Source organism: Hylobates moloch, unplaced genomic scaffold, assembly GCF_009828535.3.
Source record: "Hylobates moloch isolate HMO894 unplaced genomic scaffold, HMol_V3 SCAFFOLD_14, whole genome shotgun sequence".
Taxonomy (NCBI): domain Eukaryota; kingdom Metazoa; phylum Chordata; class Mammalia; order Primates; family Hylobatidae; genus Hylobates; species Hylobates moloch.
In genome coordinates, this window is record NW_026652289.1 from 68,368,314 (window position 1) to 68,383,271 (window position 14,958).

Sequence of the window (14,958 nt, forward strand, 5' to 3'; positions counted from 1 at the left end):
TTGAGCAAATGCACACTCCCCATGTGAGGATATGAAGCATTTACTTTGTGAATGTTTATGTTCTTGGTATAATCTAGGAACCCTATGAGTTTATCTGAGTGAACTAATTCTAGATTTGTTGTCAATAGATGCTATAATTCAAGAAAGTTGCTCTCCATATTTGAAAAACGATGGATAGGAGGGTGAGGGAAGCATACAATGTTGAACCAGTTTCTCTTATTTAAATATTAAATACTTTAAGCCTTTAAAGTGAAGTTGATGCTAGCTGCAAACATTTACTCTTGTATTTATCTTCACTAGGAAACTGTAGACTGTAATTTATTTTATTAAATATTTAGAAGATTATTTGGCTTGTGTGTTCAGGTGAGAAACACTGAGTTGTTTTTGTTTAATTTCATGGTTTTTTTAATAATCCCTACTGGGGGAAGGGGAAAGGAATAGTCTGATAAACAGGTGTGCATATTTTAAAAACAAGTGACCTTTTGGGAATGTAGGCATTTAGACGATGATTTTAGTCGCACTAGGGGTGGGATTCAAACTACTGGTCAAAGACCATTTTGTACAGAAAAGGGAACATCTCCGATGGGTGTTAACGTAGGAGTTTCCACGCAGCCCTTTATGTCCGAGAAATAGTCTCCTCTGCCATTGGGGTCCCTGCGGAATCTTCTACAGGAATTGCAGCTCTTCACGTCATGCTGGGTTACCAGCATGGGCTTCCCAGAGCACTTCACTGTGTTTCTAACTCCACTGACTTTTCTGACTTGTTTCCTGAGGGACTTGGAAAAGGGGAAGGTATTATTCACATAGATGTGTGTATGAAGCCTAAATAACATCCAATTTTTTTTCCAAAAACATAGTAAGGGTTTAACCATAAATAGAAGAGTAATATTCCTTTAAATTTCTTACAGGCATGTAAAATTTTATGTGTTTATAGAGAGATGCTGTCAGCAGATAGTATTTATATTGGGGCAAGAAGGGTTAAATCAAATCTTTAAGTAAGCATAGTTCCTTTAAAGATCAATAGTATTTATACTCTGAAAAGAGTACCAAGCTTAGTTCAGTTATTTATTCATCCATTTTTTTCCTATTGTTTCTCCTCTATGGGGAAATGGTGTTTTGTTTTTGTTTGAGTTTTGTGTTTTGGTTTTTTGGTTTTGTTTTTTTTGTCATTCAGATTCACTAAATTTGGGGATGGTTTTATTAAAGTATATTAACTTCTTTTTAACCAAAGCTTTCTGAATATGACCAGCCTCAGGTGCTAGCGCATTAAAGAGCAACTAAACCTAATTCCAGTGTCGATCTGTGAAATAATAAAAGCTAATTGAATTTCTCTAAGGGTGAGAGAGAACATAATGATGAACTTAAAAAGAAATTCCTTTTCCCAGAAAGGATTCTGCATGTACCTACAAACAATCATGCTCTAACCACAGTAATAGTCATGCCATGGTGACATTGCTTTTACAGTAAACCAAGATAGGTAATATGATGCTTCTTCCCAGGTGTTTCTGAAAGAAAAGCAGGGGTGGAGCTTAAGAGCCAAGTCCACTGATTGACATAGTAGAATGGAATTGTGGACAGAGACATGCTCCGTGAAACAAGGAAACAACTGACTACTATTTGGATCTAATTTGGGATCTGATGTTAAACAATAAATTCAGTTTAAAAAAACATATGGAGCTCAGAAAAGAATGCGAAAAACTTCTCATTTTCCTTTCTTCATTATTATAAAAACACCTATGTGATGACATAAAATACTTGGGTGATATCAGAACAATTATCCTTAATAGTTCTTATAATTAAAGTTTCCTAAACTTCAATCTCCAATAGTCTTTTAAGGATTGGAACCACATCACTGTCAGCCCCGCTGCTACAATGCCTTTATACAATTTTTTTACATAAGGCAAATAAGGCTTTTGTACAAAGCCTGAATACCTTCTGTTCCAATGGTGTCCAAATGGTTATTATATTGTGAAAAACCTGGCCTTGGTCACAGTGCAAACAAAAGTATAGATGAAAGTGCTTTTTGGACAGTTTGCAAATGTGTTAAAGCTATGGATTTTTTTTTAAAGTGTTCAGCATCTTAACGTGTATTAAAGCTATGGATTTTCTTTAAAGTCTTCAGCATCCTAATTCACCCTTTCTAACTTAAGAAAAACATGACTTAAGACACTGTTTCTAAGTTTGGTTGTTCTTTATAGTGTGGATACCCAGTTATCTGTGAGCGTATGGGGGTGGGCTGAGGGTCAGGTGAGGAAGGAGTGTGTGTGTGTGTGTGTGTGTGTGTGATTTGCATGTGTATGATGTGTGTGCGTCGGACCGCTTCTAGGCTACTAAGTGTCAATGGAAAAGAAAATGTATTCAAAATACTTAAATCAAAACTAGAAGATGGGGAAAAAAAGATTTATTCTATACAAAGCCTTGTCTGGACCACTTTAGAGAGACTTCTATTTTTTTAACCCTTCTATAAATATTTGATGGCACTTGAAATATTCCTGCAATAAAATGTGATTTGTGTAAAGAAAAAAAGATTTTGTAATGTGAAACAAAGAAAGAAAGTAATGTAATTTTCTAAAAAAAAAAATACAAACAAACAAACTTTGTATTATTTTCTTGATGGAATTTGTCTATCTGTCTTTGGAAAACTTTTTATTTCATTGAATGTGCCATAGTAGAAATGTGTGTTTTTAGTTTTAGACTAAGGAATAGCTAGTTGTTGTGTTCCGACATTCCAAAATGCAAAACAACCTAGTAGTATCTTTCATGAAAAGGTTTCAGTAGTATGTAAGCTTCTCTCATTGTTGCTTTTTTGCACATGTTCTTCATTCCTCTCTAGTGCAATATGTACATAGAGCACTTGCGGGTGTACCTTGATCCCTCAGGGAAAAATACATATTTGTACAGTTTTTTGGGGTTTTTTTGTTTTTTGGTTTTTTTGTTTTGCCTTTTGTTTTTGGCTAAGGAATGTCGATCGAATCACTTGTTATTGTTGAGGGGCAGCCAGATAATAATCCTAAAGCCACTGTTTCAAACACTGATTGTTTAAATCATATGTCCTTCCAATGCTATTATTTTAAGATAATAATAAAAAGTTATTTTCTGACAGTTCTTTGTGCTGATTGGTGAAAAACAAGGGTAAATAAGCACCTTATAATTGACTTACTGTGAATGACAATCCATCTTGGTATCAACGATAGAAGCCCTATCATTTTGGAGTTGGGGTTAAGAGTCAGAAACAATGTGCTCAGGGATCTCCTAAAACTCTTAAAACAGGGTGGCCAGTACTACTGGGACAAATTGTTTTTTATTATTAATAATAATGATAATAATACTATCCCTCCAAGGCACAAGTGAACTATATAGAACTGCGTGTGTGTAAACTCTTTACTCTCGTCTCATTTTGTTGAGTTCAGAACTTGACGTGCTCTTCAGTCTTGTGTTTCAAAACACTGAATAACTTCCAAAGCAAAGTTATGCCAGTGTGTTCAAAAGATAAATTAATAATGTACCAGCAAAGAGCATCAAAGTATAGTCTTTGCATATTCCAGTTACCATTTCTCTAATAATTAAAATATTCATGATAAATAATATATATATAGCATCATATGTTAAAAACTATTTCAAATTCTACATATTAAGGATGAAAATTTTAAAAACCAGTAATAAGAGGAGAGACCTGCCTATCAGTACAGTGATATAGGTAAAAGATAAAATATGTTTTTAAAATACCAGCAATTAACTATTGTTTTCATGTGCTCTCCTCTAGAAGCAAACCAAAAATTCCTTCATGGAAAACAATTCTTACTTCTACATGTGTAGTTTATATCTGATGCATTACAAGAGCTAATGTTTAAAGACAAAACAAAACCTGCCTATATAGACAGCAGCAACTCGAGCCAACATTTAGTGTTACATGTTATATTTTTGAAATACAGTTTTGTTATCATATTCCACATATTACTTTCCATAAAGTCAGAGAAGTTGAATGTAATTGTTGGCTCTGATTCTTCCACCTTGGGATATACATTCACAAGAAGATTTATATATTTTCTTACTATGATAGAGGAACATAATCTGGGAAAACTTCCCATGTCTATAAGATGAAAAGGATACCTTTACCATGTTGTTTTGGATAATAAAGAATATGGAAAATGGTAGAAATCTCTCCTGTGTGTATTCGTATATGTGTGTATACACACACACGTTGACATTTTTACATAACATGTGATTGCCACTTCTTAGAAAGTTATGATATAGAACCCCATGAAAACAACTTTATATTATAGATCAAATAATGTGCCCAGAAATGCAATTGCAACAGTAAATCTTGATCTATTGGTAATAGTCTATGATACAGGTCTTCATTCTATCCCTAAACATAATGTTAGTAAAGACATTCCATCAGATTTTATTATAGAGACCTTCCTATTGCTATTTATTTTTAAGAGATGAGAAGACTGACTAGCAATGTCTCCACAGTGCAGTTGCTTTTACTTCTGGGTCTGTCTGTCTGTTTGTGTAGGTGAGATCAGTGTTGTCAGGCTCTCAGAATAATTTTTAAAAGAATCCAGAAGCCTGACTTCATACCAAGTAGCCATCCTAGATGGGCAGGAGGGGATCTCCATGTTCAACCAAACCCTCAGAACTTAGAGCAATAAATACATTCAGTCATTTATTTATAAATGAATGACAGAATATTCAATCCAAATAGAAACAACCTTTTTTCAGTGATGCAACATAACATGGAGTCTTATATTGAGAAAGTGAGTATGAATATTTTAAATAGATGCCTAGGAAATCTGTGTTTGCTGTTTACATTTAGTGTACTTTGCCACATTAGCAGTACCACACTTTTACTTGCATCCTTCTAAGAACTAATGAAAGATAGCTTGCTATTAGCTTTGACATGCTGCACATGCCATTATGTTGTTCTCTAAGAACAACTAAATTCTCTCCAGTGTTCACGTGATTCCTTTTTCATCATTATTACTTTAATGTGGATGAATACTATTTCTAGGAACTTGATTATCATTGAACAGATTGCATATGTAAATGCAGATAATTCTTGAGCAATATAGTGAAAATGATTTCACAAAAAAAAATCCATATGTACTGTATACATCTTCCTGAATCCAAAATTCTCTTGTTATCCACACAGTTTGAAATCTCATATTAAACAGTGGTAAATTTTTAAACATTAGGACATTAGCTGGCTGCTTCTATAAATGTACCTGTATTGTCTGCCTGCTCCTTTTGTGGAGATGTGTTTTTGTATTGGATGTTTGGGCCAATGGGAGGCTTCAAGCTACAACATATTTTCCCAGTTTAAATAATATTTAACATATGACAAACCCCAGACAAGGCTTTTAATATGTATAAAGAACTGCAGTGTTAGGTGGTTTATTTGCAAACCGTTTTCAATGTTGTCCATTTTTATGGCACCTTTAACAATATTCTTGTTTCCAAAGTACAAAAAAAATAGGTTAAATAATCTAGCCATAACTGAATGTCAAGCAATAAAACAAATGACTTTTGTGCATAGACTTAAAAAATACAAATTTTAGACATCTGCATGTAAATGCAATCTCTTGTTTACTGCTTTCTTCAACTTGAGCAATTGATTCCTTATTTACTATTAACTTAAGAACTTGTAATGGCCTGTAAACATTTTCTCTCTTACTCTTCTTTCAAATTTACCTGTCCCTGCTTTTGAGTCATAATATTTAATGTTGTTCTGCACATCTCTATACAGTTAACTTTTTGGCTTTCATTCTGTATAGATAAGAAAATGTTATATTATAAACAGCCTACTCAGTGCAAATATTTATCTGTTTATCAAATCCACAATATGCTGTATAATACCGGTTTTACTATATAATCTATTTTAGACATAGCTGTTTAGAACTAGAGTGTGCTATTTTTGTGTTTTTCTGATGTGTGGTGCTAGACAAGTTACTTTTGTGAACAACAAAAATTATCCCTTTTATTCCTAGACAATACCACCTTTGGGTCTTGTTAATTTCACTGAGTATAACTATATATTTGTATATATATACATATATATATATATCTACCTATGCCCAACTGGCAGCTGTATCAGAGTGCTGGATTTGGGACATGCTTTTCTCTTTAAATACATAATATCATTATATAAATTATTCTAGAGTGTATTTAATTAGGATAAAATTACTTCCTTAGTATGGATATTTGACATCTATAGGGTGAATTTGTTTATAAATATGGCTATATGGAAACTTATTAGCATTTACTTTATGTTTGCTACTTGGCTTTATAGCATATCTCCTAAGCTGAAAAATAATTTGCCAGGCCTTCAAGATCCTAAAGAAACTTGTTTAATGGAGTAATATACTTTTTTTCTTATTAAGGAATTATATTATTGGCATCTAACACAGTTGTATTCTTAGCTCCTATTATAGATAATAGGCATTGATATAAAATATCCTAGATGGCTTGATGGCAGAATAAACCTTTCCCCTCCTACCTGAGTCATGAGAAGGATGGAGACGTCCTCTGCCATAACATGGGCCATAAAGCAAATTCGACACGGGATGTTCTGTTTCAGTACGACCTCAACCAGTTCCATGAACTGAGTGAAGGACCTTCATTTTTAAAGTTATTTAATAAGTAGCTTAATTAAGCCTTTCTACCCATTCTCCCAAGATCTATTGGCATTATTGAAAAGCAAAGTTTATCAAATATCTAACTAAGGATGTAGTTAACCTTATTAAATATTGATTAGAATTGTTCTGTAATATTACTGAATTTGTAAGATCTTTAGCAAAGATTTTTGAGCAATTTATAAATGTAGAGCAAATGTTTCTGTTTACTGCACTTTTTGTAATTGAAGGTGATAAATTCTCAAGCCATGATTATTGGCTTCCATGCACTGCAATATTTACCCACAATTCTAGACATTTTCCATTTTTGTGGAAGAGTTGCTGTTACCTTAATTATAAATGCAATTGTGTGGTTAATGAGAGCTAATGCTAGTAGTTAACCTTTTAAAGTGGATTGGCTACAGTTGAGGGAGAAATCTCTTTTAATATAAATCACATCATTCCTTAACTGCCTTGCTTGGAAAGAGATTGAAACCTTTTTTTTAAAGCACCATTTAGCATCCTAAGCTTCCTGAGGGTAGAGATTGTATCTCTTTGTGTCTGCACAATGGCTAGCACATGTCAGCATTTGACAATTGTTAAATGATAACAAGTGTGCCCCAATCAAAACATTTTTCCTGGGTTGTTTTGTTAAATTTATAAAGTAAGCCAAGCCTTACGGTTAACATTCTCCTCTACAACCAAGTATTAAAGCCACATTTAAAAAGACCACATGAAATGCTGATTCTAATTGTGTGTAGGTCTTGAGGATTAAGCACACAAATTTCACAAACCTCTGTTTGAGTAAACAAACTCAGCCTTCTGTAAATATACATGCAAGTTTGGAAACAGTAATACTGTACCTATAAATATATGCTGTCTGTTTTGTGTACAGTATGTAAAAACTCCTTTTCTGCCACACTAAAAATGCAAGCCATTTATGGGAATCCTAAAACTAGTATTGAACTAAAACTTTGCTAATGATCTTTATTAGAGGATCATCCAACTTTTCACTTACCTTGGGTTTTCTTTTCAATTCACTCTTACAGTAGTCTGCTTATTTCCAGCTGTTTATTTTATCAAGTCCTGAATTTAAAAAAAAATATTTTGATTCATTTTGTAAATACAAGCTGTACAAAAAAGAGAGATTTAATGTTGTCTTTTAAATACTCCAATTTTCATTCTAATATGAATGTTGTTATATTGTACTTAGAAACTGTACCTTTAATATTACATTACCTTTATTAAAAGTGCATTGAACACATCAATTTTAGATGTGCTTTATGTACGTTATCCTATAATAAAACTTCAGCTTCTAATGGAAAACTTGCCTTGTTTTTCTTTTTTCTGGGTTATTGAATTGGACTGTACATAGTTTCCTAGCTTACATCTTGTCTCTAGTGAAGGGTCTAGGAGAGACTCGGTAAGTGTGGTCCAGACTAGCAGCACGGCATCTCCTGCGACTTTGTTGGAACTGCAGAATCCCAGCACCACCCAGACCTACTAAATCAATCTCCATTTTTATAGGATCCCAGGTGATCTGTATGCACATTAAAGTGTGAGAAGCACTGGTGTATACTACAGCACTTTTTTTTTTTTTGAGACGGAATTTCGCTCTTGTTGCACAGGCTGGAGCCCAATGGCGCGAGATCTCCGCTCTCCGCAACCTCCCCCTCCCAGGTTCAAGCAATTCTCCTGCCTCAGCCTCCCAAGTAGCTGGGATTACAGACATGCACCACCACGCCCGGCTAATTTTGTATTTTTAGTAGAGACGGGGTTTCTCCATGTTGAGGCTGGTCTTGAACTCCTGACCTCAGGTGATCCACCAGCCTCAGCCTTCCAAAGTGCTGGGATTACAGGCGTGAGCCACCGCACCCGGCTTTTTTTTTTTTTTTTGGAGATGGAGTCTCACCCTGTCACCGGGCTGGAGTGCAGTGGTGCGATCTTGGCTCACTGCAACCCCTGCCTCCCAGGTCCAAGCGATTCTCCTGCCTCAGCCTCCCGAGTAGCTGGGACTACAGACACGTGCCACCACACCCGGCTAAGTTTTGTACTTTTAGTAGAGATGGGGTTTCAACATGTTGGTCAGGCTGGTCTCAAACTCCTGACTTCATGATCCGCCCATCTCGGCCTTCCAAAAGTGCTGGGATTACAGGCATGAGCCACTGCGCCTGGCCAGTGTAGCACTTTTTAAAAAATTATTGGCCAGGCACTTTTTAAAAAATTATTGGCTGGGCGTAGTGGCTCACACCTGTAATCCCAGCACTTTGGGAGGCCAAGATGGGCAAATCACGAGGTCGAGAGTTCGAGACCAGCCTGACCAACATGGTGAAACCCTGTCTCTACTAAAAATACAAAATTTAGCCAGGCTGGTGGCACGCACCTGTAGTCCCAGCTACTCGGGAGGCTGAGACAGGAGAATCGCTTGGACCTGGGAGGCAGAGGTTGCAGTGAGCCAAGATCACGCCACTGCACTCCAGCCTGGTGACAAAGCAAGACTCTGCCTCAAAAAAAAAAAAAAAAATTATTTGCTGCCATTTTGCAGGGAAAATAATGTTTAAAAGGATCAAGCAACCCTTTTGATCAGAGAAGGCAAAGAAAAAGGTATTAACTTGTGAGATAACACCCACTGATTGACACTCTTGGAAATGCAGAACTGAGAATTCTGAAGTTGCTTCCTGTCTCAAAGGAAAAGGGTGCCATGACTGATTAGTCCTATCTTCCCTGAGTGCAGAAGGAGAGAAATCCTGAATGCATAGATTTTGTCATTTTTGCTTTAGAAATCATTAAAATTGAATTGTAGAAATGTTGCCAAAGACTTTTACTAGAGTCTCTGACTACCTGCAGTGTCATGGCCCCACTCCCACCCTTTCTTTTGAGTAAATTACTTACGGGTTAACCATAAATTTAGCATCAGCTAAGTATTACACCATTTTAATGGTGCAAAAACCTTGTCATCAATTATTTTCAACGTAATATCAAGGACATTCAAATTATAAAATACTCTGAAGTCAGAATAAAGGCAACTGAGCTGGCATTTTCCTCCACATACCATAATGCCTAAGCATCCCCTGCACTCAGTAGCATTCAATAAATATCTGAATTATTCCCCAAAGTTGCTGCAAGTAGTAAACAATCCCTAATCCTGCTTTTATTTTCAACTACCTCAGAAAAAAAATAATATTATGCATGTGAAATCTTTGTAGACCATCAAGTTCTACATAATTATAAACACTACACTTTCCAGTGTCTGCAGAAATTCAGAGTTAATGAAAACAGAGTTTAAAATATGAAATCTGTCACCTCTAGATCTCTGCCCAAACTCATGCCTAAACTCCTTTTGCTAAAAATAATGATTTACAGCCACCTCTTTATCCTGGATTAGCTTGCTCAGTTTCAAAAAGGGTAAATGGGAATATAGAAGAGACTTCTTAAAATTCTGTTCCTGATGATCTCACAGGAAAAGCAGAAAGGATAACAAATGTCAGGTTATTAAAAAGTCTAGGAAAGAAAGCAAAAGTAATAACCATAGAATGGTCAGTAAGACATGACCTCAAGAATGTCTTAGTTGCTACTGTTACTACTAAACTTTTCTTCATGAGAGGCAAGAGGAAGTAAGGGGCAAGTCTAGCCCCTCAAAAGCAGACTTCACATCTAACATGCATTTGTACCAAATGGGCAGGTGCAGAGGCCTCAGTTTCTCCTAACAGGTCTGTGAAAACACCGAGCCACATGCATGGTGGTAGGAAAGATAGCTGCTGCTGTGCTGAGATGCAGTTAAGCACCTTGGCTTCCTCTTTTGAACAAGAAATTGAAGATAGGGCCCAGTGGTGTTCAAAACCATGGTCTAAAAGAGGTTATTAATGTCATGTAAGTCATCAGAGACAGGAAGAAAAAAGATATTTCCATGCTTAAGGGATTTCGGGAACTTGAGGATAAGAAGGGAATGTTTGGTCAAGAGAACCCCCCTAGATTCCAGCAGAATCACACTGATCGCTCCCCTACTGCTTCTACTCCCCGCCCCCAGCTTTTGAAGCAAGCCTGGACTCCCACTGGTGGCAGAAGCCTCACTCTAGGAGATTAACAGGAGCTGTCTCCTTTCACTGTGCCACCAGTGGTGAGCTAAAGAAAACTCTTGGCTTTTTTCTAATGTCATTTATCTCTCATGTTGGAAAGAGAGAAACCAGTCTTCCTGTATTTAATTTGATTCTAGATTTTTTTCTCCTTGGGAGGGGAAATGTCTACTCCAGTATAATATAGTTATCTCTCAGTAATCCATTTGTTATTTACCCACTTGATAGACTTCTCAAACAATATTTTTAATTCCAGGATAACTTCCCTTTTGTGGAGAAGAAGCTATATCATCTATCAATTGTTCTTTGCTTGAAGGACAAAAATTAACTTTAATATTAGCCTCGCCCAAAATCTATTATAATGACTTCCTCACAAGCCCCATACCCACCCCGTCTACCATTCTCTCTCTACCTTCTGATAAAACACACACTGCATTCTAAAGACAAATACAATTTTTAAATTATTCTACTTGGAATTATCTCTGTTATCAACTTCTCTCTGTAGAACACTTACACACTATAAAAGACCATCTTTCAAGTGAACAATGATTTCTGGGGTTTTTTTCAGCCCAAGGGCCACATAATACAGAACATATCTAAATATATTTTAGAAAATATTATATTCTGAGTAGAAAAAAATCGAACACTTTAGCCATTCTGTTCTTACATAGCATATCCTGGGCCAGAGTACTTTGCTGGTTTTTGGCATTAATGATGATTCCCTCTCCACTTGAAACACCATTTATTGCTGAAAGGCCTGATTTGAACAAACTGCGATTAGCAACAATATTTTCCCCAAAAGTTTCTGAATCAATTACTAGATTGAAACCTTTTTGCTAGAGGGCTATTTCTGGATTCTCATTTTGAAAATACCTTATGGATGATTGTAAATTCATGAGGCAATTCCCTGAGTGAAGCAGTTACCAAGCTGTAAAGTATTCCAAGGCCAAGTTCACCCCAAATCAAGCAAAGGAAGCTCATAAGCTGAGGGGTAGAAAAATGACTTATTACTGATTAAAAAAAAAAAAAAAGATGATCTTGCACATTTCTGTCTTGACTTGGTCCCCAAGAAGAAATGAACACCTAGTAACCTAGTAACAACTATGATAACTTTGCTTAGTCAATGTTTGCAGTTTTTACAGTTCTTTTTGAAATTCTGGTCCAATTAAACATGTTGTAAACTCAAAGAAGTACATACTGTTATAAACTCTTTCAAAATTAAATTGGCTTCTCATTCAACTTCTGGGTTTGTTTGTTCCCCAGTTTACCAGAAATGGAAAACCACATCTTTCTTCTGCTTAAAAATCCACAGAATAAAATGGTGCAATTGCTGTGGGAAACAATCTGACAGTTTTCTAAAAGTTAAACATAGGCTGGGCATGATGATCACACCTGTAATCCCAGCACTTTGGGAGGCCAAGGGGAGGATCACCTGAGGCCAGGAGTTTGAAACCAGCGTCAGCAACATAGAAAAAAAAGTTAAACATAAATTTACCATACAACAATTCCACTCCTAGTTATCTGCTCCAGGGAAATAAAAGTGCAAAGTTCACACAAAGACTTGTACATATAAAATGTTCACATAAATGTTGTATACACAAATGTTGCCCTCAGCAACATTATTCAGAAAAGCCAAAAAGTAGAAACCATCTAAGTGTTCATCAAATGTTGAAGGGATAAACAAAATGGGCATATCCATAAATGAGTTACTATTGCACAACAGAAAGGAATACTAATACATGCTACAACATGGATGATCCTTAAAACATTATGCTAAGAATCCAGACACAAAAGACAACGTATTGTATGATTTCATTAAATGAAATGTCCAGAAAAGGCAAACCTATAGAGACAGAAAGTAGATTAATGGTTGCCTGGGGCTGGAAAGAGGGACTGATTACAAATGGGCACACAGGATTTGGGGGTTAATGGAAATGTTCCAAAACTTTATCATGTTGATGGTTGTGAAACTTCACACATTTACTGAAAGTCACCTAATGGTACAATTAAAATGAATGAATTTTATGGTATGTAGCTTATAACTCAAGCTATTTAAAACACACATACACAAACATATACACACACAGATTCCCCATAATGCAGAGAATACAGTCCAAAATCTCTAGCATGGCAATGAAGACCATCTCTAGTCTGCTTCACCATTTCCGGTCCAACAACCTTCATTTCCCCAACACAGCGATACAACAGCTTTTCCTCTTCCCCAGAATATGTGGAGCTGTTCACACTTCTGTGCTTTTTTTTTCCATACCTTAAAACCCACAGCCCCTTTTCTACCTAGTGAACTCCTACTCATCCTTCAAGACCCAAAATAAACTCCTCTGAAGTAATCTCTAAATTATCTCCATCAGAATGAATTTCTTACTCATTTGTGGTCCCATGGAATCTTCGATATATATGTATACCATTTCCTTTTTTTTTTTTTTTTTTTTTTTTTTTTTGTGACTGATTTCGCTCTTGTTGTCCAGGCTGGAGCGCAATGGCACGATCTCGGCTCAGTGCAACCTATACCTCCCGGGTTCAAGCAATTCTCCTGCCTCAGCCTCCCAAGTAGCTAGGATTACAGGCATGCGCCACCACGTCAGACTAATTTTGTATTTTTAGTAGAGATGGGGTTTCTCCGTGTTGGTCAGGCTGGTCTCGAACACCCAACCTCAGGTGATCCACCCACCTCGGCCTCCCAAAGTGCTGGGATTACAGGCGTGAGGTACCGTGCCCGGCCCACCATTTCTTCTTTGCATTATAAGTGGTTGTACAGTGCCATCTCCACTGTGTTTTGTTCATCTTTGATTTTTCTTTCAGAAAAATTATATACTAATAGCTAGTATTTGTTGAACATTTGCTCTTTGCAATGCACTTTTTATACATATTACTTCTAGTCCTCACAATTCTGTAGGTGAGGTATCACTGCCTCCATTAACCAGATGAAGAAACTGAGACTCAGAGGACACACGACATGCCTAGGATCACACTGCCAGTAGACAGAAAAACTGAGACGCAAACCTGAGATAGATATCTATTGGAATCCAGAAGTCCATGTTCTTGCCACTAAGCTTCTTGTGGTTTACAAAACAGAAAAGAAAGGATGCATACATTTATTGTATTTTGTTACTCCGCTGGGGCTGCTATGACAATTCCATAGCCTGGGAGGCTTAAACAACAGACATTTATTTTCTTACAGTTCGGGAGGCTTGGAAGTCCAGATCCAGCTGCCAGCCAGTTTGATTCCTGGTGAGAACTCTGTTTCTAGCTTGCAGATGGCTACCTTTTTGCTGTGTCTTCACTTGGGGGAGAGAGTGAGCTGTGGTTTCTCTTTTTCTGACAAGGGCATGAACTCCATCATTGGGGCTGCAACTTTGTGTCTTAATCTAAACCTACTTACCTCCTAAAGATACCACCTCCAAATACCATTAGGATTCCTTGTAGTAAACAAAAATTATAGGAGGCCATTAGGCTCCTATGACATATGAATTACATATTCATATAACATAGGAATTTTGGGAAGATGCACAATGCACACCTTGGCAAGAATTATGAGACCTGAGTTTTTTTTTTTTTTTTTTTTTTTTTTTGGAAAGGGGGCCCCCCGTTACCCCGGCTGGAGTGCGGTGGTGCGATCTCGGCTCACTGCAAGCTCCGCCTCCCGGGTTCATGCCATTCTCCTGCCTCAGCCTCTCCGAGTAGCTGGGACTAGAGGCGCCCGCCACCACGCCCGGCTAATTTTTTGTATTTTCAGTAGAGACGGGGTTTCACCGTGGTCTCGATCTCCTGACCTCGTGATCCGCCCGCCTCGGCCTCCCAAAGTGCTGGGATTACAAGCGTGAGCCACCGCGCCCGGCCGAGACCTGAGTTTTAGTATCAGTTTTATCACTGATCATGTGATGTAGAAAAAGTCACTTGACAATCTTGAAACGAGCCCATTTCCTTGTAAGGAAAACAAGAGGGTTGGATTAGATAATCTCCAAATGGTGTTCTGATTCTAAAAATTCTGATTCTGTGTGCTATCTTGCAACCACAGAAACTCAGATATACCAGTTCAGAGCATAGTGTTTGGTGATGATCTGAAATCTCAACACAGAGCTGTATGGTGATGCTACCATATCACACTACCACGGCCAAGTACCTCCCAGCAGCATAAGCTCTTGAACAATTAGAGCAGTTCCTTCAGGCCAGGTCAGGTGTCCCCAACTGTCCCTGACTGCATGCTTTGCAAGACAGTACCCAACACATGAACTTTTACACTGCCTTTGTCC

The 14,958-nt window shown here is 37.1% G+C and overlaps 1 long non-coding RNA gene across 1 annotated transcript in view; it reads right to left on the reverse strand.

Annotated features, from left to right (window-relative positions):
• The window catches only part of LOC131381116 (uncharacterized), a 94,304-nt gene extending 86,586 nt beyond the window's left edge, over nucleotides 1-7,718 (reverse strand). The window contains exon 1 of the long non-coding RNA XR_009209587.1: nucleotides 7,633-7,718. This is a non-coding gene — a long non-coding RNA (uncharacterized LOC131381116). The remainder of the gene's footprint in view (nucleotides 1-7,632) is intronic.
• Nucleotides 7,719-14,958: the final 7,240 nt, after the last annotated feature.